This window comes from Ambystoma mexicanum, chromosome 8, assembly GCF_040938575.1.
Source record: "Ambystoma mexicanum isolate Mex_15411 chromosome 8, UKY_AmexF1_1, whole genome shotgun sequence".
In the NCBI taxonomy this organism is placed as follows: domain Eukaryota; kingdom Metazoa; phylum Chordata; class Amphibia; order Caudata; family Ambystomatidae; genus Ambystoma; species Ambystoma mexicanum.
The window spans coordinates 447784940-447809537 of record NC_090929.1 but is presented as its reverse complement, the minus strand read 5'-3'; the positions used below and the strand labels follow the sequence as shown (position 1 = coordinate 447809537).

The window sequence follows — 24598 nt, the reverse complement described above, 5'->3', positions numbered from 1 at the left end:
GGTAGACATGAGTGGGGGCCTGGTGGAGGCTGCCCCTGGTGGCTGGGGGGTGGGGGTGGTGGGAGACATGGGTGGGGGCCTGGTGGAGGCTTCCCCTGGTGGCCGGGGGGTGGGGGTGGTGGGAGACATGAGTGGGGGCCTGGTGGAGGGTGCCCCTGCACTGCTGGGGGGTGGGGGTGATAGGGGACATGGGTGGGGGCCTGGTGGAGGGTGCCCCTGCACTGCTGGGGGGTGGGGGTGGTGGGAGACATGGGTGGGGGCCTGGTGGAGGCTGCCCCTGGTGGCTGGGGGGTGGGGGTGGTGGGAGACATGAGTGGGGACCTGGTGGAGGCTGCCCCTGCACTGCTGGGGAGTGAGGGTGGTGGGAGACATGGGTGGGGGCCTGGTGGAGGCTGCCCCTGGTGGCTGGGGGGTGGGGGTGGTGGGAGACATGGGTGGGGGCCTGGTGGAGGGTGCCCCTGAACTGCTGGGGGGTGGGAGTGGTGGTAGACATGAGTGGGGGCCTGGTGGAGGCTGCCCCTGGTGGCTGGGGGGTGGGGGTGGTGGGAGACATGGGTGGGGGCCTGGTGGAGGGTGCCCCTGCACTGCTGGGGGGTGGGGGTGATAGGGGACATGAGTGGGGGCCTGGTGGAGGGTGCCCCTGCACTGCTGGGGGGTGGGGGTGGTGGGAGACATGGGTGGGGGCCTGGTGGAGGGTGCCCCTGCACTGCTGGGGAGTGGGGGTGATAGGGGACATGAGTGGGGGCCTGGTGGAGGCTGCCCCTGCACTGCTGGGGGGTGGGGGTGATAGGGGACATGAGTGGGGGCCTGGTGGAGGCTGCCCCTGCACTGCTGGGGGGTGGGGGTGGTGGGAGACATGGGTGGGGGCCTGGTGGAGGCTGCCCCTGGTGGCTGGGGGGTGGGGGTGGTGGGAGACATGGGTGGGGGCCTGGTGGAGGCTGCCCCTGGTGGCTGGGGGGTGGGGGTGGTGGGAGACATGGGTGGGGGCCTGGTGGAGGCTGCCCCTGGTGGCTGGGGGGTGGGGGTGGTGGGAGACATGGGTGGGGGCCTGGTGGAGGGTGCCCCTGGTGGCTGGGGGGTGGGGGTGGTGGGAGACATGGGTGGGGGCCTGGTGGAGGCTGCCCCTGGTGGCTGGGGGGTGGGGTGGTGGGAGACATGGGTGGGGGCCTGGTGGAGGGTGCCCCTGCACTGCTGGGGGGTGGGGGTGATAGGGGACATGAGTGGGGGCCTGGTGGAGGCTGCCCCTGCACTGCTGGGGGTTGGGGGTGATAGGGGACATGAGTGGGGGCCTGGTGGAGGCTGCCCCTGGCGGCCGGGGGGTGGGGGTGGTGGGAGACATGGGTGGGGGCCTGGTGGAGGGTGCCCCTGCACTGCTGGAGGGTGGGGGTGATAGGGGACATGAGTGGGGGCCTGGTGGAGGGTGCCCCTGCACTGCAGGGGGGTGGGTGGGGTCGTAGATATGAGTGGGGGCCTGGTGGAGGCTGCCCCTGGTGGCTGGGGGGTGGGGGTGGTGGGAGACATGGGTGGGGGCCTGGTGGAGGGTGCCCCTGCACTGCTGGGGGTTGGGGGTGATAGGGGACACGAGTGGGGGCCTGGTGGAGGCTGCCCCTGGTGGCTGGGGGGTGGGGGTGGTGGGAGACATGAGTGGGGGCCTGGTGGAGGCTGCCCCTGGTGGCTGGGGGGTGGGGGTGGTGGGAGACATGGGTGGGGGCCTGGTGGAGGGTGCCCCTGCACTGCTGGGGGGTGGGGGTGATAGGGGACATGAGTGGGGGCCTGGTGGAGGCTGCCCCTGGTGGCTGGGGGGTGGGGGCGGTGGGAGACATGAGTGGGGGCCTGGTGGAGGCTGCCCCTGGTGGCTGGGGGGTGGGGGTGGTGGGAGACATGGGTGGGGGCCTGGTGGAGGGTGCCCCTGGTGGCTGGGGGGTGGGGGTGGTGGGAGACATGAGTGGGGGCCTGGTGGAGGGTGCCCCTGGATGCTGGGGGGTGGGGGTGGTGGGATACATGGGTGGGGGCCTGGTGGAGGCTGCCCCTGGTGGCTGGGGGGTGGGGGTGGTGGGAGACATGGGTGGGGGCCTGGTGGAGGGTGCCCCTGCACTGCTGGGGGGTGGGGGTGATAGGGGACATGAGTGGGGGCCTGGTGGAGGCTGCCCCTGGTGACTGGGGGGTGGGGGTGGTGGGAGACATGGGTGGGGGCCTGGTGGAGGGTGCCCCTGCACTGATGGGGGGTGGGGGTGATAGGGGACATGAGTGGGGGACTGGTGGAGGCTGCCCCTGGTGGCTGGGGGGTGGGAGACATGAGTGGGGGCCTGGTGGAGGCTGCCCCTGGTGGCTGGGGGTGGGGGTGGTGGGAGACATGGGTGGGGGCCTGGTGGAGGGTGCCCCTGGGGGCTGGGGGTGGTGGGAGACATGAGTGGGGGCCTGGTGGAGGGTGCCCCTGGATGCTGGGGGGTGGGGGTGGTGGGAGACATGGGTGGGGGCCTGGTGGAGGCTGCCCCTGGTGTCTGGGGGGTGGGGGTGGTGGGAGACATGGGTGGGGGCCTGGTGGAGGGTGCCCCTGCACTGCTGGGGGGTGGGGGTGATAGAGGACATGAGTGGGGGCCTGGTGGAGGCTGCCCCTGGTGGCTGGGGGGCGGGGGTGGTGGGAGACATGGGTGGGGGCCTGGTGGAGGGTGCCCCTGCACTGCTGGGGGGTGGGGGTGGTGGTAGACATGAGTGGGGGCCTTGTGGAGGCTGCCCCTGGTGGCTGGGGGGTGGGGGTGGTGGGAGACATGGGTGGGGGCCTGGTGGAGGGTGCCCCTGCACTGCTGGGGGGTGGGGGTGATAGGGGACATGAGTGGGGGCCTGGTGGAGGGTGCCCCTGCACTGCTGGGGGGTGGGGGTGGTGGGAGACATGGGTGGGGGCCTGGTGGAGGGTGCTCCTGCACTGCTGGGGGGTGGGGGTGATAGGGGACATGAGTGGGGGCCTGGTGGAGGCTGCCCCTGCACTGCTGGGGGGTGGGGGTGATAGGGGACATGAGTGGGGGCCTGGTGGAGGCTGCCCCTGCACTGCTGGGGGGTGGGGGTGGTGGGAGACATGGGTGGGGGCCTGGTGGAGGCTGCCCCTGGTGGCTGGGGGGTGGTGGGAGACATGGGTGGGGGCCTGGTGGAGGCTGCCCCTGGTGGCTGGGGGTGGGGGTGGTGGGAGACATGGGTGGGGGCCTGGTGGAGGGTGCCCCTGGTGGCTCGGGGGTGGGGGTGGTGGGAGACATGGGTGGAGGCCTGGTGGAGGCTGCCCCTGGTGGCTGAGGGGTGGGGGTGGTGGGAGACATGGGTGGGGGCCTGGTGGACGGTGCGCCTGCACTGCTGGGGGGTGGGGGTGATAGGGGACATGAGTGGGGGCCTGGTGGAGGCTGCCCCTGCACTCCTGGGGGGTGGGGGCGATAGGGGACATGAGTGGGGGCCTGGTGGAGGCTGCCCCTGGTGGCTGGGGGGTGGGGGTGGTGGGAGACATGGGTGGGGGCCTGGTGGAGGGTGCCCCTGCACTGCTGGGTGGTGGGGGTGATAGGGGACATGAGTGGGGGCCTGGTGGAGGGTGCCCCTGCACTGTTGGGGGGTGGGTGGGGTGGTAGACATGAGTGGGGGCCTGGTGGAGGCTGCCCCTGGTGGCTGGGGGGTGGTGGGAGACATGGGTGGGGGCCTGGTGGAGGGTGCCCCTGCACTGCTGGGGGTGGGGGTGATAGGGGACATGAGTGGGGGCCTGGTGGAGGCTGCCCCTGGTGGCTGGGGGGTGGGGGTGGTGGTAGACATGAGTGGGGGCCTGGTGGAGGCTGCCCCTGGTGGCTGGGGGGTGGGGGTGGTGGGAGACATGGGTGGGGGCCTGGTGGAGGGTGCCCCTGCACTGCTGGGGGGTGGGGGTGATAGGGGACATGAGTGGGGGCCTGGTGGAGGCTGCCCCTGGTGGCTGGGGGGTGGGGGTGGTGGGAGACATGGGTGGGGGCCTGGTGGAGGGTGACCCTGCACTGCTGGGGGGTGGGGTGATAGGGGACATGAGTAGGGGCCTGGTGGAGGCTGCCCCTGGTGGCTGGGGGGTGGGGGTGGTGGGAGACATGAGTGGGGGCCTGGTGGAGGCTGCCCCTGGTGGCTGGGGGGTGGGGGTGGTGGGTGACATGGGTGGGGGCCTGGTGGAGGATGCCCCTGCACTGCTGGGGCGTGGGGGTGATAGGGGACATGAGTGGGGGCCTGGTGGAGGCTGCCCCTGGTGGCTGGGGGGTGGGGGTGGTGGGAGACATGAGTGGGGGCCTGGTGGAGGCTGCCCCTGGTGGCTGGGGGGTGGGGGTGGTGGGAGACGTGGGTGGGGGCCTGGTGGAGGGTGCCCCTGGTGGCTGGGGGGTGGGAGACATGTGTGGGGGCCTGGTGGAGGGTGCCCCTGGATGCTGGGGGGGTGGGGTTGGTGGGAGACATGGGTGGGGGCCTAGTGGAGGCTGCCCCTAGTGGCTGGGGGGTGGGGGTGGTGGGAGACATGGGTGGGGGCCTGGTGGAGGGTGCCCCTGCACTGCTGGGGGTGATAGGGGACATGAGTGGGGGCCTGGTGGAGGGTGCCCCTGCACTGCTGGGGGGTGGGGGTGGTGGGAGACATGGGTGGGGGCCTGGTGGAGGGTGCCCCTGCACTGCTGGGGGGTGGGGGTGATAGGGGACATGAGTGGGGGCCTGGTGGAGGCTGCCCCTGGTGGCTGGGGGGTGGGGGTGGTGGGAGACATGGGTGGGGGCCTGGTGGAGGGTGCCCCTGCACTGCTGGGGGGTGGGGGTGATAGGGGACATGAGTGGGGGACTGGTGGAGGCTACCCCTGGTGGCTGGGGGGTGGGGGTGGTGGGAAACATGAGTGGGGGCCTGGTGGAGGCTGCCCCTGGTGGCTGGGGGGTGGGGGTGGTGGGAGACATGGGTGGGGGCCTGGTGGAGGGTGCCCCTGGTGGCTGGGGGGTGGGGGTGGTGGGAGACATGAGTGGGGGCCTGGTGGAGGGTGCCCCTGGATGCTGGGGTAGGGGTGGTGGGAGACATGTGTGGGGGCCTGGTGGAGGCTGCCCCTGGTGGCTGGGGGGTGGGGGTGGTGGGAGACATGGGTGGGGGCCTGGTGGAGAGTGCCCCTGCACTGCTGGGGGGTGGGGGTGATAGGGGACATGAGTGGGGCCTGGTGGAGGCTGCCCCTGATGGCTGGGGGGTGGGGGTGGTGGGAGACATGAGTGGGGGCCTAGTGGAGGGTGCCCCTGCAGTGCTGGGGGGTGGGGGTGATAGGGAACATGGGTGGGGGCCTGGTGGAGGGTGCCCCTGCACTGCTGGGGGGTGGGGGTGGTGGGAGACATGGGTGGGGGCCTGCTGGAGGGTGCACCTGGATGCTGGGGGGTGGGGGTGGTGGGAGACATGGGTGGGGGCCTGGTGGAGGCTGCCCCTGGTGGCTGGGGGGTGGGGGTGGTGGGAGACATGAGTGGGGGCCTGGTGGAGGCTGCCCCTGGTGGCTGGGGGGTGGGGGTGGTGGGAGACATGGGTGGGGGCCTGGTGGAGGGTGCCCCTGCACTGCTGGGGGGTGGGGGTGGTGGGAGACATGAGTGGGGGCCTGGTGGAGGCTGCCCCTGGTTGCTGGGGGGTGGGGGTGGTGGGAGACATGGGTGGGGGCCTGGTGGAGGGTGCCCCTGGTGGGTGGGGGTGGTGGGAGACATGGGTGGGGACCTGGTGGAGGCTGCCCCTGGTGGCTGGGGGTGGGGGTGATAGGGGACATGAGTGGGGGCCTGGTGGAGGCTGCCCCTGCACTGCTGGGGGGTGGGGGTGGTGGGAGACATGAGTGGGGGCCTGGTGGAGGCTGCCCCTGGTGGCTGGGGGGTGGGAGACATGGGTGGGGGCCTGGTGGAGGGTGCCCCTGGTGGCTGGGGGGTGGGGTTGGTGGGAGACATGGGTGGGGGCCTGGTGGAGGCTGCCCCTGGTGGCTAGGGGTTGGGGGTGGTGGGAAACATGGGTGGGGGCCTGGTGGAGGGTGCCCCTGCACTGCTGGGGGGTGGGGGTGATAGGGGACATGGGTGGGGGCCTGGTGGAGGCTGCCCCTGGATGCTGGGGGGTGGGGGTGCTGGGTGACATGAGCAGGTGTGCAGGGTAGTCCCCTGTGGTGTGTGCTGCCTGCAGGGGCCGTGGAGGGTGTACAGGGAATACCTGGGAGCACACAGCCAAATCGCATGTAGAATTTACCGCGTACCCCTGTCATACACGTGCCAAGCCAAATCGCGTGTGGAACTTCCCGCGCACCCCTAAAATCCACGTACCCGGCCAAATCGCGTGTGGAACTTCCCGCGCACCCCTGCAATCCACGTACACGGCCAAATCGCGTGTGGAACTTCCCGCGCACCCCTGAAATCCACGTACCCTGACAAATCGCGTATGGAACTTCCCGCGCACCCCTGCAATCCACGTACCCTGACAAATCACGTGTGGTACTTCCCGCGCACCCCTGAAATCCACGTACACGGCCAAATCGCATGTGGAACTTCCCGCGCACCCCTGAAATCCACGTACCATGACAAATCGCGTGTGGAACTTCCCGCGCACCCCTGCAATCCACGTTCCCTGACAAATCGCGTGTGGAACTTCCCGCACCCCCTGCAATCCACGTACCCTGACAAATCGAGTGTGAGACTTAGCGCACCCCTGAAATCCACGTACCCTGACAAATCGCGTGTGAGACTTCCCGCGCACCCCTGAAATCCACGTACCCTGACAAATCGCGTGCGAGACTTCCTGCGCACCCCTGAAATCCACGTACCCGGCCAAATCGCGTGTGGAACTTCCCACGCACTCCTGAAATCCACGTACCCTGACAAATCGCGTGTGGAACTTCCCGCGCACCCCTGCAATCCACGTACCCTGACAAATCGCGTGTGGTACTTCCCGCGCACCCCTGAAATCCACGTACCCTGACAAATCGCGTGTGGAACTTTCCACGCACCCCTGAAATCCACGTACCCTGACAAATCGCGTGTGAGACTTCCCGCGCACCCCTGAAATCCACGTACCCTGACAAATCGCGTGTGAGACTTCCCGCGCACCCCTGAAATCCACGTACCCTGACAAATTGCATGTGAGACTTCCCGCGCACCCCGGTATACACGCACACATATTTTTTGTCAGCGGGTGTCCGTGTTTGTGGGTAGCCCTTTGCATGTCATTTGTCCCAGAGGGCCACAGTATAGGACATTCATCATGGCTGTATATAGGGGCTATTTGTTGGCGGACCTTTTGGCGCACATTTCTTACAGGCGCAGAGACGCTACCGCCTGCTTTCTTGTGGCGGTCGTGTTTGTGCCTGTGCGCTGGTTTGAGCGTGCGCTTTTTTGCCCTATTCTATTCCATGAATACGTGTTGTAGGCGAGCGTGTGGGCGTTCCGCGCTCTTGTACCCTGTACTTCCCCCGTGACGCCCACATTTTTGCAAGTTGTTCCCCATTCCGAGTGTTACGCCCCGTGTCTCGCCTACTTTTGTTGCGTGCGCCGCGCTATGTGCGATTTTCGCTGTGGCCTGTGCGATTTTCGCTGTGACCTGGCGCACGCAGTTAGATGGCCTGTGCGCCAACGTGCGCCGCACACTTTTTTATCGCACATCCGATGGTTTTCTCGCGCACGGCCTTCCATGAATCAATGTGCGCTGGTTTTCGTGCGGTTTTCGCACTTGCACTGCGATTTTCGCTGTTCCACTGCGATTCGCACGTTTTTGGCCACTTGCGCTAATTATTCCATGAATCGGCCTGTTAGTTGCGCAAAGCTGGTATTTGATGGAATACTTTCATCAAAGAAGCTCGATTTAAGTTGGGTTTATCTACTTTCGTTGGATCCAACGTCCAACCCATTACCAGTTTCATTTCGGGCCCCAAGGTATTATAGTAAGACCATTTATCCGCACACTCTCCATCAATGAATGCAGCGGGAGGTGTAGACTGCAATTTCTGATGTGCATCAGAGACTCCCTGCATAACTTGTGAGTGGATAGGATCTTGTTCCTGAGAACTTGCAACTTCATTCACATCCTGACTTATATGGTTCTGGACGCCGCTAATTACTAAGGTGTTCGCAGCAGAGCAATTGGCACTGATGTCTGCTACATTTTGAGGTTTTTGGACTAAGGAAGTAATTTTTTTATCGATTTTTTCAAAAAAACACTGTAGCTGCGTTTGTATGAGAATAGGTGACGAAATCACATTGTCATCGATTATATTTACATCATAGCTGTTTGATGGATCATCTGAGCCCTTTTTATTTGTATTCACGCCTGAGCTTAAGGGAACAATGTTTGTCGGCACAGTGTCGTTTATACCCAATACAGCTTGACTTTCGATATTAAGTTGCATTATATCGATGTTGTTGTCATCCTTAGAAGTGCACTTATTGTTGTTTTTTTTTTGTTGTTGCTTTTTTACTTGCTATTTTTCTATTGTCATAGACTTTTTGTTTTTTACTTTATTATTGCCAGCCCTGTCGGACCCTGCTAACGTCAAAGGATTTTGCAAGGAGGCATTTTTTTGTCTTTTCAATGCTTTCGCATGCAATTTTTTACCATTGCAAGACATAAAGAATGTGCTCTGATTTCCGTTTTCTACCTCAGCCAAGTCGTCAATACGTTCCTGTTCCCTCTCGTTAGGATCCGAATTTAGATAGATCAGATCTATAAGCACAGAGGGACTATCGGGAGCGTACCTTGAAGGAGATAACTTTTGGGCTTCGTTTGTGTTGAGTACTTCAGCCATCCTTTCTTCTGAAATCAGATTTGCGGCTAGGACTATCTTTTCTAGGATCAATATTCTTTCATGTTGTAATTTGGCTATCTCCTCATACAGTGGAGTCTGATTCAATATCACGGTCTTAGCCCCGCTAGTTAAATTTGTTTCAATAGGAACGATCTTTTCTACATTCTCAGTTTGAGAAGCTACAGATTTTACATTGTGCAACTTTTCCTCTTTTATTCCAGTTACTATTGCTTCTAACTTTTCAGTATGATGACGTTTCTCACACAAGTGTTGCTCAGCCCAGAACGTGTGACATTTTTCTTGAGCCATTAAAAAGCCTTCAATCTTGCATATTCTCGAATTGATCTCTGACGTTGCTAGACTCAGAGCACCGATCGCCCCATGAGTAAATTCGTGCCCCTTATCCAGCAAGTTCAGGATTCTAGTCAAGACTGGAAGATTCTGTATTCCTGGAGATTTAGATCCACTGGAGTATCTTCAAGTGGATATAACGGTAATGATGAGGTAGGATGATGAAGTTTTTCAGAACTTTGCTTCGATGGTATAGGGTCAATGCCCAAGGCCGGTGAGTGAGGATCAATTGTATCAGATGGATTAAATTGGATTTCATGTGTAGGTGAGCTAGCGGAGTGTTTTAAATCCCTAGCCCCCCACCCCTTTGCATTTTTCCTCGTTTCTTTTAGTTGGTTCAAATTTTCGGCTATAGCTGCGTGGAAATGAACTTGCTCCCTGATGCCCTTGACTCTGCAGCAGGTGTTGAGGGCCCATTTGATAAACGTGTTCTGCTGTGGAGTTCTGCTAGAACTACTGGGGCAACTAGTGAGATATCTATAGTTGGGATATTACAATCGTCACCTACCGCTCCTAGTATTGAGCTATCAGTAATGGGTACATTGTGTATCGGGTTTGATGGATAGATTATGCTTTCTTTCCCTTCCCTATGAATTTGGGCCACAATGCCAACCTCATTTACAGTTTCTAGTATTTTGACTTTTTCTAACCCAGGTGGTATAAGATCAATCCCATTTGTATCCGCCAAAGGTTTCAATTGCGAGCTAACACTCAGGTTCTCGGTTATACCTTTACCTTTTTTCCTAATTTGGTTAACCGTTTCATGAGTGGACTCTTCATCTGACATATTCCCCTCAGACAACATTGAGGGCGATCCATTTAGGCATCTCTTCCCATTTCGCAGTTTTTTTACCATGATGCACGTAAGGGCACAACCAAACCCACACAATCAACACAATACTTACAACCTAGAATACTTCTCAGTATATAATGTGAGACCCCCTAAAAACACTCCAGCGCACCCCGCGCCACGCACCGCGAACAGCAAACAGTACTTGTCCGGTACTTGGTGCGCGGCGCGGGTGCGCCAGACTGCTACAATTTGAATGCAGAAGCAGCGTGACTCGTCACAGGGGGCGTGGCCACCACAGTAGGAAGTGCCTTCAACACAAAAGGAAAGGCGGAGTTAAATGCCTGTGATTGTAAATTGACAATGTCGTGTGCACAATTATAACGTATTAATTTAAACACACGCCAGTTGTAAGGCACACAAGTTGAAAGGCACACAAGTTCTATTGAGGCAACACAATGCTAGCACAAGGCGGCGCTAGATAAGAACAGTCACCTTTCAGGTCAGGCACGCTGGTGTAACCAACCAAGACTTCCTCCTTGTAAAGCCTGCTCGCTGCAGCAAGGTCCGCTGCTGCACGGCAGTAAGGAAGTGAGACGGCTACGATAATCCAAAAAGATCCAAAAGATGTAAGACGGAGGGGGCAGCGGGAGCAAACAGTACTTGTCCGCTACGTGGTGCGCGGCGCGGGTGCGCCAGACTGCTACAATTTGAATGCAGAAGCAGCGTGACTCGTCACAGGGGGCGTGGCCACCACAGTAGGAAGTGCCTTTCAGGTCAGGCACGCTGGTGTAACCAGCCAAGACTTCCTCATTGCAAAGCCTGCTCGCTGCAGCAAGGTCCGCTGCTGCACGGCAGTAAGGAAGTGAGACGGCTACGATAATCCAAAAAGATCCAAAAGATGTAAGACGGAGGGGGCAGCGGCAGCAAACAGTACTTGTCCGGTACTTGGTACAAGTTATTACGCAGACAAACTATAATCCAAATTGTCCCCAATTTAAACATAAATACATATACAACCCAGTTATCGACGATCTAAAAAAGGAACTGTGAAAATGACTGAGATCTTTACCTTTCCCTAACAATATGGTACAAAAATCAAAGTTAAAGAATAAATATAAAAACATGACCAATCTAATTTTAACCACTAAAAAACAACATGATGCTGAAGACATGCCAAAAGCTTTAACAATGAAATCGACTTCCTTGATTTGGAAACTAATAAACAACTCCACCCCGTTTGCTACTCAATCAAAAATGTTAACTACTATAGACAAGCAGCGTTGGATTAGTCAATTTACTGCGCTTCTGAATAAATTGACAACTGAAATCCTAAACTTTACTCTGGATTCATTAGACTTAATGCAATTGGAGTTCGACAGTCTTGACATTATTCTTTTAATTAAAAGGTTGAGTACATCGAGAGCCCCAGGGCCAGATAATTTATCAAATGTAACACTCAAAGCCCATCCCGTAGAATGGGCAAATACTTTATATATAATATTTCAAGAAATTAAGCGTACGGCCAAGATTCTCCCTTCATGGCAAGATTCTAGAATTATACTGATTTTTAAAAAAGGAGACAGAGCAGAACCCCTGTAATTATAGGCCCATAGCACTGCAGGATGTACCGGGCAAAATCTTTGCCAGGCTTGTGCTACGTGATCTCCTGAAATGGCTTGAGATTAATAATCTCTTCGATATACATCTATTAGGTTTTATAAAGGGTGTAGGAACTGTCTTGAATCTTACAATTCTATCAGCACTTAAAAAACAAGCTTTTGCAAGTAAACAGCCTATTTTTATTGCTCTTATTGGTTTTAAGCAAGCATTTGACTCGGTCTCCCGTGAACATTGTAGGGGAGGACTGGCCGCGAGGCCCTCCTCACCTACAGCTTTCTCCCCAGGTGAGGACCATGACTCGGTGGGCGCCCCCTCATGCCACCCGGGCCCAGGTGGAGGAGGATTCACCCGCCGACGACATTGCCCACACGTATCCTTTCCTTGCATTTAGTTAGGCCTAGACGCCATCTTGTCTAGCAAACATGGCGTGAGTTCAGCACACTATAAAGAGGCCCCCACCTTTGGAGGGCCTTTCATGCATCTCTGCCGCCTCAGCAGCCCTGGCAGATCCGCTGCGAGCGCGTTCCCATGAGAAAGTCGGAGATGAACTAAACCCGAGACGCCAACACGGCAACATTATATTAGTAACAATGTGATATTGCACCCCGTATGACCCGGACCGCAAGGCCGGGGTAGCGAGGAAAAAAAAAGCTGAAGCATCACTATCTGAAGAAGGTAGAAAACAATTCAAGTATTGGTATTAATGAACTACCTCTGTTTAAAATGTGAATAAGCCATAAAAATGTAACGTTATATGATATTCCTCCAGGTCTGGACTAGTGCTGCTATAACCACGGAGAAAGATGTTGACCAAACGTATAACCTCTATCTGTAAAAGTGTTTTTTCCATAGTATGTAGAAACTGGAACTCATATATGTTTTCTGAATCACCCAAAGCGGCGAGCATCAATCTCTGTAGGCCATAACCTAGATATCCCTCGTATAACGTCTAATGTACATACAATACGCACACAATGTAGTGAACGTAATGTTAGGTAATGAAAAGGTACTGGAACCGACTGTCTTAAAGAAATGTGTAACGAAATTGAAATATATATGTGTGTCTAAATAACGTCAAAATAAGGCAGAACAGTATAAAACTTCTGCATTCACTGATCAGCAACGCACGAGGAAAATACCTTTGTGGATATGCAAGGCCATTCCCTCTCCCACCCTACCAAGCCTGCCAGATAAAAAAGCTAAGACTTGTGCCGCGCTCCCTCACCTCCCCCAACCAAGCTGGCGTTACTTCAGAGAGTCAGAGGCCCCGGCGCCGCAACCAAGGCCACAGCCCACCACCTGTGTTATTTACAGCACGGTAATAAACCCACGGATGAACCCACTGATCTACCAGCACCCTTTCATAAATCCCACGAACCCCCCAAGAATCCTGACCCCGTGTAAGGACGACCCCCATCATTGAGACAAGACACAGAGACCCATCTATATAATAACTTCTAACGCAGCAGACAGACATGTATCATTCGGCCAAGGCCCCAGAGCCCCGTCCTGCGACCTAAAATACCGGTCAATAGGACACAGGTAAATCTCACCCCAATCGATAACCACCAGACCTCTCACGAGGTGCATTCCTCATGTGTTGCGTTTATTTTATAAGATAAGCTACAGAGCGATTTATTAGTGAACGTAAATGTCATTTTCTGAATAACCGCAAGGTGCATGGCCTAGGGCAAATGAGACAGGGAAGGTATTCGTCATTGTCACAGGCTGCCCCAGCATACCAACACCGCACGGATGACCTCAAGCCGGCCTGCCAGGCCCAACCCAACCCACGAGGCTGACCAGTGACGTCGTCTTGCCAAGACCAACCACGCTGCAGCAACACCTATAGTTAGTCGACGACACCCAATCCCAATTAACTTGTGCCCCCTATAGTGTTTAGGTGTTGATGACGTTTTTTGTATTAGAAATACGCCTGTCTTTGCTATTGTCAGACAGAGCGCTCTCGGAGGTTGCAGAGTTCTTTGCATGCCTTATTCTTGGATAAACTCCCATTTACGCTCACCCGCACTCTGTCTTGGCCTTATTCCCACTACGGGAGAGTCCTTTATTGTCTCTCATTGCGGGGAGGATCGTGCTGAATTGGGGGCGCTTCCTTTCAGTGGTGACCCCGACGTGATATCTCCAAACTGTTTTTCCTAACTCCTTCTTAACGACCCCCTTGTGGCACGAGAATCTCCGGTCGAGAAGGGATACGCACGGCGAGCCGTCTCCGGGAGGCCGCCCGCCAACGGCGACCGGCACAATAAGAAGTGCGCACTCAATGAGAAAGGGTACGGGATCCCGATTGGAAAAAAATCCCCTTTGAGTGCCGCTCGCCGGAGCCAGGGGCTGACCGTTGAGTTACCGGTGACGCCGCCTGGACGGACCCAGTTTCGGAGAGTATCGGTTCAAGACGGGCACGTGAGTACCGAGTGCGAGTGATCGTCAAAGGGAAAAGAAGGGGAATTGGGAATAGAGGAACGGGGAAAGGTAGAGGAGGAGAATTGCGGGGGTCTACTAAAGACGGGTCTTGAAACTTTCTTTATTCTTTCTTTTGCATATGGCCATTAGGAGTAAGAAATAAGTGACGTGGTAGAAGTGACGGGAACCTAGCTCCGAAAGGGGGTGGAAGGCGGCGCCGCATAGTACTATCTAGACTAGTACTGGGAATATATGAAGAAGTGAGAAATAAGTTATTGGTGTCTAGCAAAAGGAGACACCGGGAATATTTTTTAGTGATTGTGCTCTCTCTCTCTATTTCTTTTTTTCCATTTCCACGGGGTAGGGGGGGGGAAAATGAGAAGGGTATAAAGTAGTTAGACTTGGGGAATAAAAAAAAAAATAAAAAAAAAAAAAAGGGGGGTAGAACATCTTAAAAGGTGGGGACTCAGTAGTGGCACGTACAGACGTGAACACAGTAACCTTAGCAGGAAAACAGGGACAGCTGGCTAGGGAGGAAAGGGAGGAAAAAGACAAAAGTGTGAGTGGAAAGCATTGTGAAGGGTGCGCGCACCGTACGAGTGTTAGAGACGAGCAGGTGGCCGTGAGGTGGTGTCAGAGAGTGTGGCCATAACCAGTACTTGATCAATTACAAGTGAGATCACATAAGAGTGCCTGGGAATGGGAAAGAGATGAGATATGGTGAGTGAGAAGAGATTTGTTCAGTGAATTACAGTGGGTGATAATTTTGAGAGGTCCGCTCTTGTCTGTGCCATAAAGGTATACATACGCATATTTACACCTAATCAAAAGTTACGAAGGCGAACGCGGTAGCGCTAGCAAGTTAGAGGATGGGGGCTGAAACTCCCTTGTCACACATTTGTAAGAGCTTGCCAGGATATGCTGAACGCATAAATAAATATCATGATCAGTGGTTAACAGAATTGAAAGGGGAGGGGTTGCCCCAGATTTGGCCAGAAGGAGGGTCTTTTGACAAAAGCGTTCTTGATATGGTATGTACATGTATTCGCCTCAAGTATAAGGGGAAAAAATGGCAGAATAGGAAGGAGATATTAGATCTCTGGAGATTGTTTGAGGAAGTACCCCCACCTAAAGCCCCAACTCCAAATATTGATTTACCCTCCACCACAGACAATCCACTAATGATCCCGCGAGAAGAAAAGGAACAGGTAAGCACAGAACAACCTGCAGAGGTGGTTATGTTGTACCCAATGTTACCTAAACCAGCCCCTGCAGCAGGATATAGCGACCCGATTTATGTGCCTCCCCCGTCGACCAGCACACCACAGAGGCCAACTGCACCCCCACCATACGAAAACACCAGAGAGCGCGCCCAGGGAGGCACACAGAGGGTGGATATAGAGAAGTTAACGAGTGACTTAGAGTCGAGGCTTACAGTGGCAAGAGATGAACTCTCAAGAATAAAAGACATATATGAACGCACAGCATGCGCCCCTACACAATCTGGACGCACGTCTAGAGCGTCGAGCGAAACTAGACAAATTGAGGAGGGATGGAAAAAGGGGGAAATACTGTTCAGAATTGAGGAAGAACCGACAAGAATAATAGAAGTGGGGACAGCAGAAGGAAGCATTGGAGATGTATCACGAGAAAGAGGGATCAGAGAGGATTTGTTATGTGATGTCAGAGGAGGGGTGGATGAGAGTGATAGATTGAGCATGGCAATAGGAGGAGAAGGCGAGGAGCTAGATGGTGCCTGTTCACTGGAGACTATAGAAGATGAATGGATGGGACGACTAAGAAATAGAGTGGGGAAGATGGCGTCATTAGAGTCAGCAGTGACTAAGGAAAAGGAAGCTGCAACGGTAAAAGGGAAATTACAACTCCCATTACTCCACAGAGGGGGCAGGAGGCCAAACTATATACCGTGGGCTCAGATGGACAAGGCTAATTTAATGAAATTACTACCACAGCTGTCAGGAGGGGCAAGCAAGTGGATATATGCATTTGAGAAACATACCGCTGGTATACCGCTGGCAGTAGGCGATGTGAAAAGCCTACTAGTGTCCGCAGTAGGGGATCAGGCGGACAGAGTGTGGGCTAAAGCGGGTTTTCCAGCTGTAACTTTAGAGTGTGATCGCCATGATGGGGCTTCTTTTAACACCGTGCGAGCAAGGGTGTGGGACGCACTGCGGGAAACCTTCCCAGATACCCCTGATTTGCAGTCAGTAATGCAATGTACCATGAATGACGGGGAGGACGCTATGGATTACATTCTCCGGGTGCAGGAGATGTGGAGAGCGGAAACGGGTACGCCCTGGCACCAATCCACGTCTCTATTTTATTTCATCATTAAGAGAGGGCTCCCAAAGGAAGTGCAAAAGGCACTAGATAAAATAGCAGGTGTTGAGGCAAAAGGCTGGCCGGAGATCCAAAGCATAATAGTACACCATTGTAAACGGATCAAAGAAAGAGAGAGGGAAGTAGCACAGAAAAGGTTGGCGGATGAGGCGAAGTTGGTGCAATCAAAATTGGTGAAGGTCGCAGCAGCGGTAGCGGGACTCCCACTCATACGGGAGGGAGAGGAAGGAGAGGAGGGGCAAATAGCAATACAAGGAAGAATAGCAGCGAATTGGGCAGGACAAGGGCAACGACAGTGGACAGAGCAGGAGCAGAACGGAGGTCCAACGTGGCAAGAGTGGGCCCCAAGAGGAGGAAGAGGTGGGTACAGGGGTCGAAGAGGAGGACAAGGGTATGGAGGAATGGGAGGAAATGGGTGGCAGGGTCCCAGAGGTCCACAGGGGAGCTGTTGGAATTGTGGGAGATGGGGGCATTACTCAAGAGAATGTAGGAGCAGACAAAACAACGGGTTCCAAGAGATAGAACAATACGGACACCCCCATCCGGGAAGCCCCTACGGCCTCCCCATGGGACAATATCAGCAACCAGACAATGTAGTACAAAGAAGTAACGCACAACTGCATGGACATCAGTACCGAACACAAACCAGCCCACAGAATAATGACAATGTGCACTACACGCCTGGTAACACTTTCGCCACAGTAGCTAATGGGGCACCCGCCCCCGCACCTTACAGTGGAGTGTCAGTGGTTTCGGGGAACATTTTCGATCAAGGGGGGGCAATGAGACACCCCGCATAGGACAGCCCACAGAGAGCACTTGCGTGTCCAGTACTGTCTACGACCCACAATGCATCAGAGGAACCATTGATAGGTGCGCAGATAGGAGACAAGCAATTCATATTCATGGTGGATTCGGGAGCGGAGAAATCATGCATTAGAGAGGGCCGGTTCCCGTTATCTAATAGAACGTTAGAGACGCAGGGGTTCTCTGGGGCTGTAATTGAAGTTCCTTACACAGAGGTATTGGATGTGACAGTAGGGGGAAAAACAGTGAAAGCACCCTTACTGTACTATGAAAACTCTCCCATCAACTTACTGGGGAGAGATCTCTTGAGCAAACTAAACATGACAATATCATTCACAGGGAGCGGTATCGTATGTTCAACGCCAGGCATATGCCCCCTCCGTATATTAGCAGTAATACACGGCCACACAATCATGAAAGAGATCAGAGGGGTACCGAGAAATGAGGAGATGTTTGTCGAAGGTATGAGAACATTGGCTCTCATAGTACCAGAACTAAAAAGGGTGGAGTGGAGGATCCCAGCAGAATTCCTTTTTCGTCCCATAGCAAGCCCTGACACTGCTCTTGGGGCAGTACTATCGTTGGATTTGCATGCAATACATGTATCAGTAAACAGGATATGTGTGATTGGTATTGACATGGAAGGGTGTGAGTGGCGGACAGTATTGTGTACAAATGCAAATATCCCGCTGAGAGAGCTCTCGGACGAGGAGCTATTTTCTGACACTGAGGGAGATGGTGAAGTAGTGATGGAACTGGCAATGCCCTGCGACATTGTAGTTACAGCCAGACAAACTAAGGTTGAACTAATGGCGGTAGTAGGAGCACCGCACACATTTTTTAATGAAGACATGAGTTCAGTACCCACTAACTTATGGACTAATGGCCCCCACGATGTAGGGTTGCTGCATGAAGTTCAGCCTGTGGTGATAAAAGTAAAACAGGGAGCAATACTACCCCGGGTGAAACAATATCCACTGTCGCGAGAAGCAGAAGAAGGGATCAGAGAGACAATAGAAGCACTGCTAGCACAGGGTATAATCGTGCCCTCAAACTCCCCATGCAACACATGCATTTACCCAATCAAAAAAGCGAAGGGGGGTTCATGGAGGATGATACAAGATTTACGCCCACTGAACGATGTGGTAATGAAGGAGTTCCCTCTAGTGCCGAACCCGGCGACAATACTGTGCAATATTCCAAAAGTAGCGTCACACTTCACAGTAATTGACTTAAAAAATGCATTCTTTTCGATTCCCTTAGCAGAAGAAAGCAGGTATTTGACAGCATTTACATTGGGAGGAAGGAGGTTCGAACACTGCAGACTACCACAAGGATATTGCGAGAGCCCAAGCATATTTAACAGGGTACTACATGAAGATCTGGGGAATTTGTCTGTAGAAAGCACAGTGATTCAGTACGTTGATGATTTATTGGTTTGTGCACAGGCTGAGGAAGAGTGCAGAAAGGACTCAATAACACTCTTGACATTATTGGCCAACAAAGGGTACAAGGTGGACAAAGGGAAATTGCAATACTGTCTGACAGAGGTCCTATACTTGGGTCAGTTGATATCAAAGGATGGCAAGCGAATTATACCCGACAGGGCACAAGCGATTAGAACAATTGGAGAGCCCAAAACAGTAAAAGAAATGCAGAAATTTCTGGGTATGTGTAACTATTGCCGAGCATGGATATTGGACTATGCGGCGTACACAAGGCCCTTGTTACAGGCACTGAAGGAAGCACAACAAGAACACAAACACATAGAATGGACAGAGGAGATGAACACAGCATTTAACTCACTAAAAGAGCTAATATCAAGCGCTCCAGTACTAGCAAATCCAGATTATGGGCGCGAATTTTTCTTATTTTCACACTGCAAAGGAACACTGATGACAGCAGTACTGACACAGAAAACATCTTTAGGGCACAAACCACTTGCTTACTATAGCGGCACCCTAGACGCAGTAATGCAAGGTCATTTCGCGTGCGAGCAATCCCTAGCTGCAGCAGCGTTCGCGATTGAAAAAAGTGCCACGATAGTGATGGGCTGCCCGGTGACACTGTTTGTGGAACACTCACTTTTTGCAATATTAGAGCGAACAAAGAGCACATTGACAACACAACGCGCCACAGCATATGAGATAATACTGTCCAGCGCTAACATCCATATAGTAAGATGTAAAACAGTGAACCCAGCAACATTCATCACAGAGGCATGCACCGTAGAGGACATGCAAAACCATAACTGCGCCACGTACACAGGTGACGAAAGTAAGGATCCAGTGATTTTTGAAAATGCCCTGACCGAGGGTGAGGTGTATTTTGTGGACGGGTCAGCATCAATAGACATGGAGACAGGAGAAAAGCATGTGGGTATGGCAGTGGTACGATTAGAGGAAGATGAATATGAGATACTAGTACAACACCGCCTCCCATCACACTATTCAGCGCAAGCAGCAGAACTAATAGCGCTAATAGAAGCATTGCATGCCGCCAAGGGGTGCGCAGTGACCATATATACAGATTCAGCATACATGACAACAACAGTTCACGGTGGGTTGGCCCGGTGGGGGCGGAGAGGGTTCCGACGAGCAGACGGAACGCCAGTCCAGCATGCAGAGTTATTGAAAGAGCTGATTGAGGCCCTGCAAGACCCCACGGCAGTGGCCATCGTAAAATGTCAAGCTCATACCACCAATACAGATTTTGTATCTTTGGGGAACGCGGCAGCAGACGCCGCTGCCAAAGCAGCTTCATATCTACAAAAAGGTGAAATAGGAGAGTACATGTTGCACCACACAGAAAGCCAAGAGGTCCCCACAGGATACAACATGATGTCCACACAGGAGATAATAGAGCTGCAAGAGGGAGCTAGTGCAGAGGAAAAATTGCTGTGGACTAAGAGAGGATGCAGCAAATCACCGACTGATTTATTGTGGCGACAAGAGAGTTCAGGAAAAGTGGTAATGCCAATTACGCTGTTAGAAATAGCATTTCAACAACTACACTTTCCCGCACACAACACGAAGAAACACATAATGGCAGAGATACAAGAAGATTGGTTTGCACCTTGCCTCCAGGAACACGTCACAAGGTTAGCTTTAGAATGCACGACATGTCAAATTTACAACTCAGGTATGACTTTGCGCACACTAAGGGGTACGATACCAAAACCAAGTGGCCCATTCAGAGAGCTCCACATTGATTATGTAGACATGGGAGAAAGGTGTAACGGGGCGCGATACATGATTGTGGTTGTATGTCCCTTTTCGAGGTGGGTGGAGGCAGGCCCATGTGCCCGCCCTGACGCGAAGGGCGCCGCGAAGTTCCTAGTGCGGGAAGTATTTCCGCGCTGGGGAATTTGCGACGTTATTCGCTCAGATAACGGGACACATTTTGTTAATGAATTATTTAAAGAAGTGACTACATTATTGGGAATAAAGCACAAATTATGTTCGATTTATCATCCTCAAAGTAATGGCGTCGTGGAAAAGATAAATGGCCTGTTAAAAAGCAGATTATCAAAACTTTGCTTTTCCCTTAAAAAGACTTGGATGTACTGCCTGCCTTTGGCCTTGTTTGAACTACGAAACCAGCCAAGTAAGGATCACCATTTGTCCCCGCACGAGATCGTCACGGGAAGAAGAATGCATACAGCGCATTCGCCTCTCCGTGAGCGTTCTGATGCACACAGAAGCGCAGCTATATTGGGGGAGGAGTTCACAGAATATCTGCGAAAACTGACACGGGCAGCGCGCGTAATTGCAAAGCAACTAGCCCCCCCCTCGACAAGAGAGGAGGGGAACGCAACTGAACCAGACAGGTTGCCTGAAAAACCACTACAACTAATGCCTGGTGACCTTATATATGTCAGAAGTTTTGTGCGGAGGTGGAATGCACCACGTTTCCATGGCCCCTATGAGGTAGTGTTTTGCACACCTACAGCAGTAAAGGTGAAGGGCCTGCGATATTGGGTGCATTTGACAGACGTACGTAAAGCTTACAGCGCTGCGGAAAGTGAGGCGCAGGACGAGGCACAGGCAACAGCGGACGATGAAGTTGTGCGGAATGAATGATTGGAATTTTGTGTGCTTTATGAGATGAACAGTGAGCACAATTAGCGCGCAACAAATGTCCTGGACTAAAACATGTACATATGTATATGTAAATTTTCTTTTTATTACAATTTTTGAAAGTTTTGCGTGGGGTTCTTTTTTTTCCCCTCCTGTGCTCTTTAAGATGTTTTTATTATTGTTGTTTTTAAAAATGTCATGTTTCTTATTATTTATATATATATAGTAAGGTACGAATAATGATGATTGAAAGGCTACCTTGTCTGTCAACACACCCCCTCCCTCACCCAACCCTATATTTTATCACCGAAACGTTACAACGTGGAAATGCTTACATGTTTGTATTTAATGAACTCTTGTGTCTCAAACAGGATTTATCATGGCATCGAATGGGCAGCCTGCAACTAATAGATATGTTAGATTTAGAGAAATGTTAGTGGCTAGATTAACGTATTCATTTGAATGTGGTTTATCAATGTGTGCTATCGTGTTCTTCATCTCAATGTTTTGTCTGGTAGTACACTGGATTATAGCGTTCATCTCTACCGAGATGAACGAGGGGGGAGGGGGGAACAACACCACCCTTGCCCCTGGAACGAAAACAATTCCGACTGTAGGTATCAAAGAAGGTGATTTCTTGATCTGGGATGGATCACACTTTGTGTGGGGATACTATACTACACCACCCACTGCTGTCCTCTCACAATCGAGAACCAAAAATGTAAATAATGATACAATGTCCCAACCTGGAACATACAACAACCACACGATCCCTCCCGCCCCAATTTCAAACAACGATCTCTTGTTTATTAAGGAGGATGGAAAAGTGATTATGATGACAGAACACAAGTCCCTACATGAAGAATTAGAAAAGGGGGGTGGGGAGGAGGAAGGGGGGCCTGGTTCTTCACCTACTATAACGAGAAGGTACAGAAGAAGGGAGAAAAGCAGGCGGAGAAGAGAGATTGGTGGGAAAGGGTATGATGAGTATTATGGACTAGGGCTAGACAAAATGGAAGACCCACGACACCCACACCAAGCAAATAAATGGTATGCAGATATGAGCACAACAGCCAAACAAACAACAAATGAGAGCTGTTATGTCTGCTCACTTATCCCCCATGCATCAGGCACACCTAAAGTATTGTTGCCACGAGAATTGCCCATTGTGGATGCCCAATGTCTCCTTCATCTCACGCTGTGTAGAATAAAGAACACTTTCCAAGCACACGATGTCTCTTTCAGAATGCTACAGAACAACAAAACGTGCTATTCGCAAGCGTCTGGAGTGATCTGTCTTAAAGAACCTTTCTTTGCAATACAAGGGACACTGTTTTCCGAAAACAAATGGAAAGACGAAGAAGTGCTGTGCAAGGCAGAAGCACTGAAAGGTGTCCAACCGGACAAGTTGCGGTGGATGGAAAGAACGTGCTTGCCAACATGGAAAGAACACATCCCTAAACTAACATGGGTAACAGCGATGGAGAAACCCTTCAAGCTACAAAGTGAAATACAAAACGAACTATGTTTCAAGGGAGAAGGAAAAATGGCAATGGGAACGAACAAGAACTGTAACAAAACTCTCACCATCCCAGATATGAAAAAAGGGACAGCAGCACTAATGGACACCTACTGGGTATGCGGAAACAAGGCGTACCTGCATCTTCCCCAATCATGGAGTGGTAGCTGCTCAATGGCCACTTTGCACTCAACACTAATGGTGATTCCAGAAAGCCATATTGACAGAAGTAACATGATGAAAGAAGGCTTGAACCAGGCTTCTCCAACTACACAAGCGCACCTTTATGTCCTGTCCTCCGGAGGGAAGGGAGAAGAGCTCTCAAGGAACAAGCGAGCCTCGAACTACATATCACAAGCATCATCTGATTTATTGGCACAGATCCCAGACAGGTATCGCCTGTTCAGCTCCGTGGAAACATTCTTTGCTTCGCTAGTATCAAGTGTCCAAGCAAGAGCAAATGCAAAATGGCTCCAGATCACACGGTGGGAACTGATCCAGTTGGCCAATGACACTGAAGAAGGGTTTAACATAATAAAGGTGGAACTACGAGCTCTGCGATTAATGACCATGCAGAACAGGTATGTTCTAGACCTGTTAACAGCAATCGATGGAGGTGTTTGCCGAAAAATAGGAAGTGCGTGCTGCACGTTCGTACCTTCCGAAGATGCAGAAAATGGGTCCCTGTCCCACGTTATTGAAGCAGTACATAACCTGGGCGAGAAGATGAAAATGGAAGGTGGAGCTGAGGATAGCTCGTGGTTCGACAATATCTTCTCTTGGGTTCCCTCATGGCTTGGAGTGACAATGAAGTTCCTGATACCAATAGTGGTGATCGTCCTTGTGATGTTCTGCCTGTGCCAGGTGGGCCTCCGATGTTGTGCTAATGCAGTTCCTAACGGTGCAATGATGATGGTGACAATGGGCAACTCCGGTGGTACAATTAAAGCAACACAAGAAGTACATGTGCAGACAGGAGCAGACAACACCCCCAGGTACCAGTTAGTGCCTATGTGCCGTGATAAGTACATAGTAGATAAACTATGGCACACCACTATCAAAGAACCACGAGACGTAGAACTGGAATGGTATGAGGAGGTCTGGGTAGATCTGGAAGAAACTGGCGACTGTATATATTTAACATGTACACCAGACGAGTATGCTAGGAGAGGTGAGAGTTTAAGGGGGGTGTGCAGAGCATGGATGCCTATAAAAGGAACCCCTGCATGGGATGGTGCAGTGTTAGAGGAACAAGAATGTAGAAGATTGGAAGAGCTAAAGAAATTCGTTACTTTAAGTAACGAAAGGGGGGAAATGTAGGGGAGGACTGGCCGCGAGGCCCTCCTCACCTACAGCTTTCTCCCCAGGTGAGGACCATGACTCGGTGGGCGCCCCCTCATGCCACCCGGGCCCAGGTGGAGGAGGATTCACCCGCCGACGACATTGCCCACACGTATCCTTTCCTTGCATTTAGTTAGGCCTAGACGCCATCTTGTCTAGCAAACATGGCGTGAGTTCAGCACACTATAAAGAGGCCCCCACCTTTGGAGGGCCTTTCATGCATCTCTGCCGCCTCAGCAGCCCTGGCAGATCCGCTGCGAGCGCGTTCCCATGAGAAAGTCGGAGATGAACTAAACCCGAGACGCCAACACGGCAACATTATATTAGTAACAATGTGATATTGCACCCCGTATGACCCGGACCGCAAGGCCGGGGTAGCGAGGAAAAAAAAAGCTGAAGCATCACTATCTGAAGAAGGTAGAAAACAATTCAAGTATTGGTATTAATGAACTACCTCTGTTTAAAATGTGAATAAGCCATAAAAATGTAACGTTATATGATATTCCTCCAGGTCTGGACTAGTGCTGCTATAACCACGGAGAAAGAT

General features: G+C 53.2%; 1 protein-coding gene across 1 annotated transcript in view; it reads right to left on the bottom strand.

The window, feature by feature from the left end:
• The window catches only part of SLC2A5 (solute carrier family 2 member 5), a 307480-nt gene that overhangs the window by 92754 nt on the left and 190128 nt on the right, over nucleotides 1–24598 (bottom strand). The gene's annotated exons all lie outside the window — the stretch shown is intronic.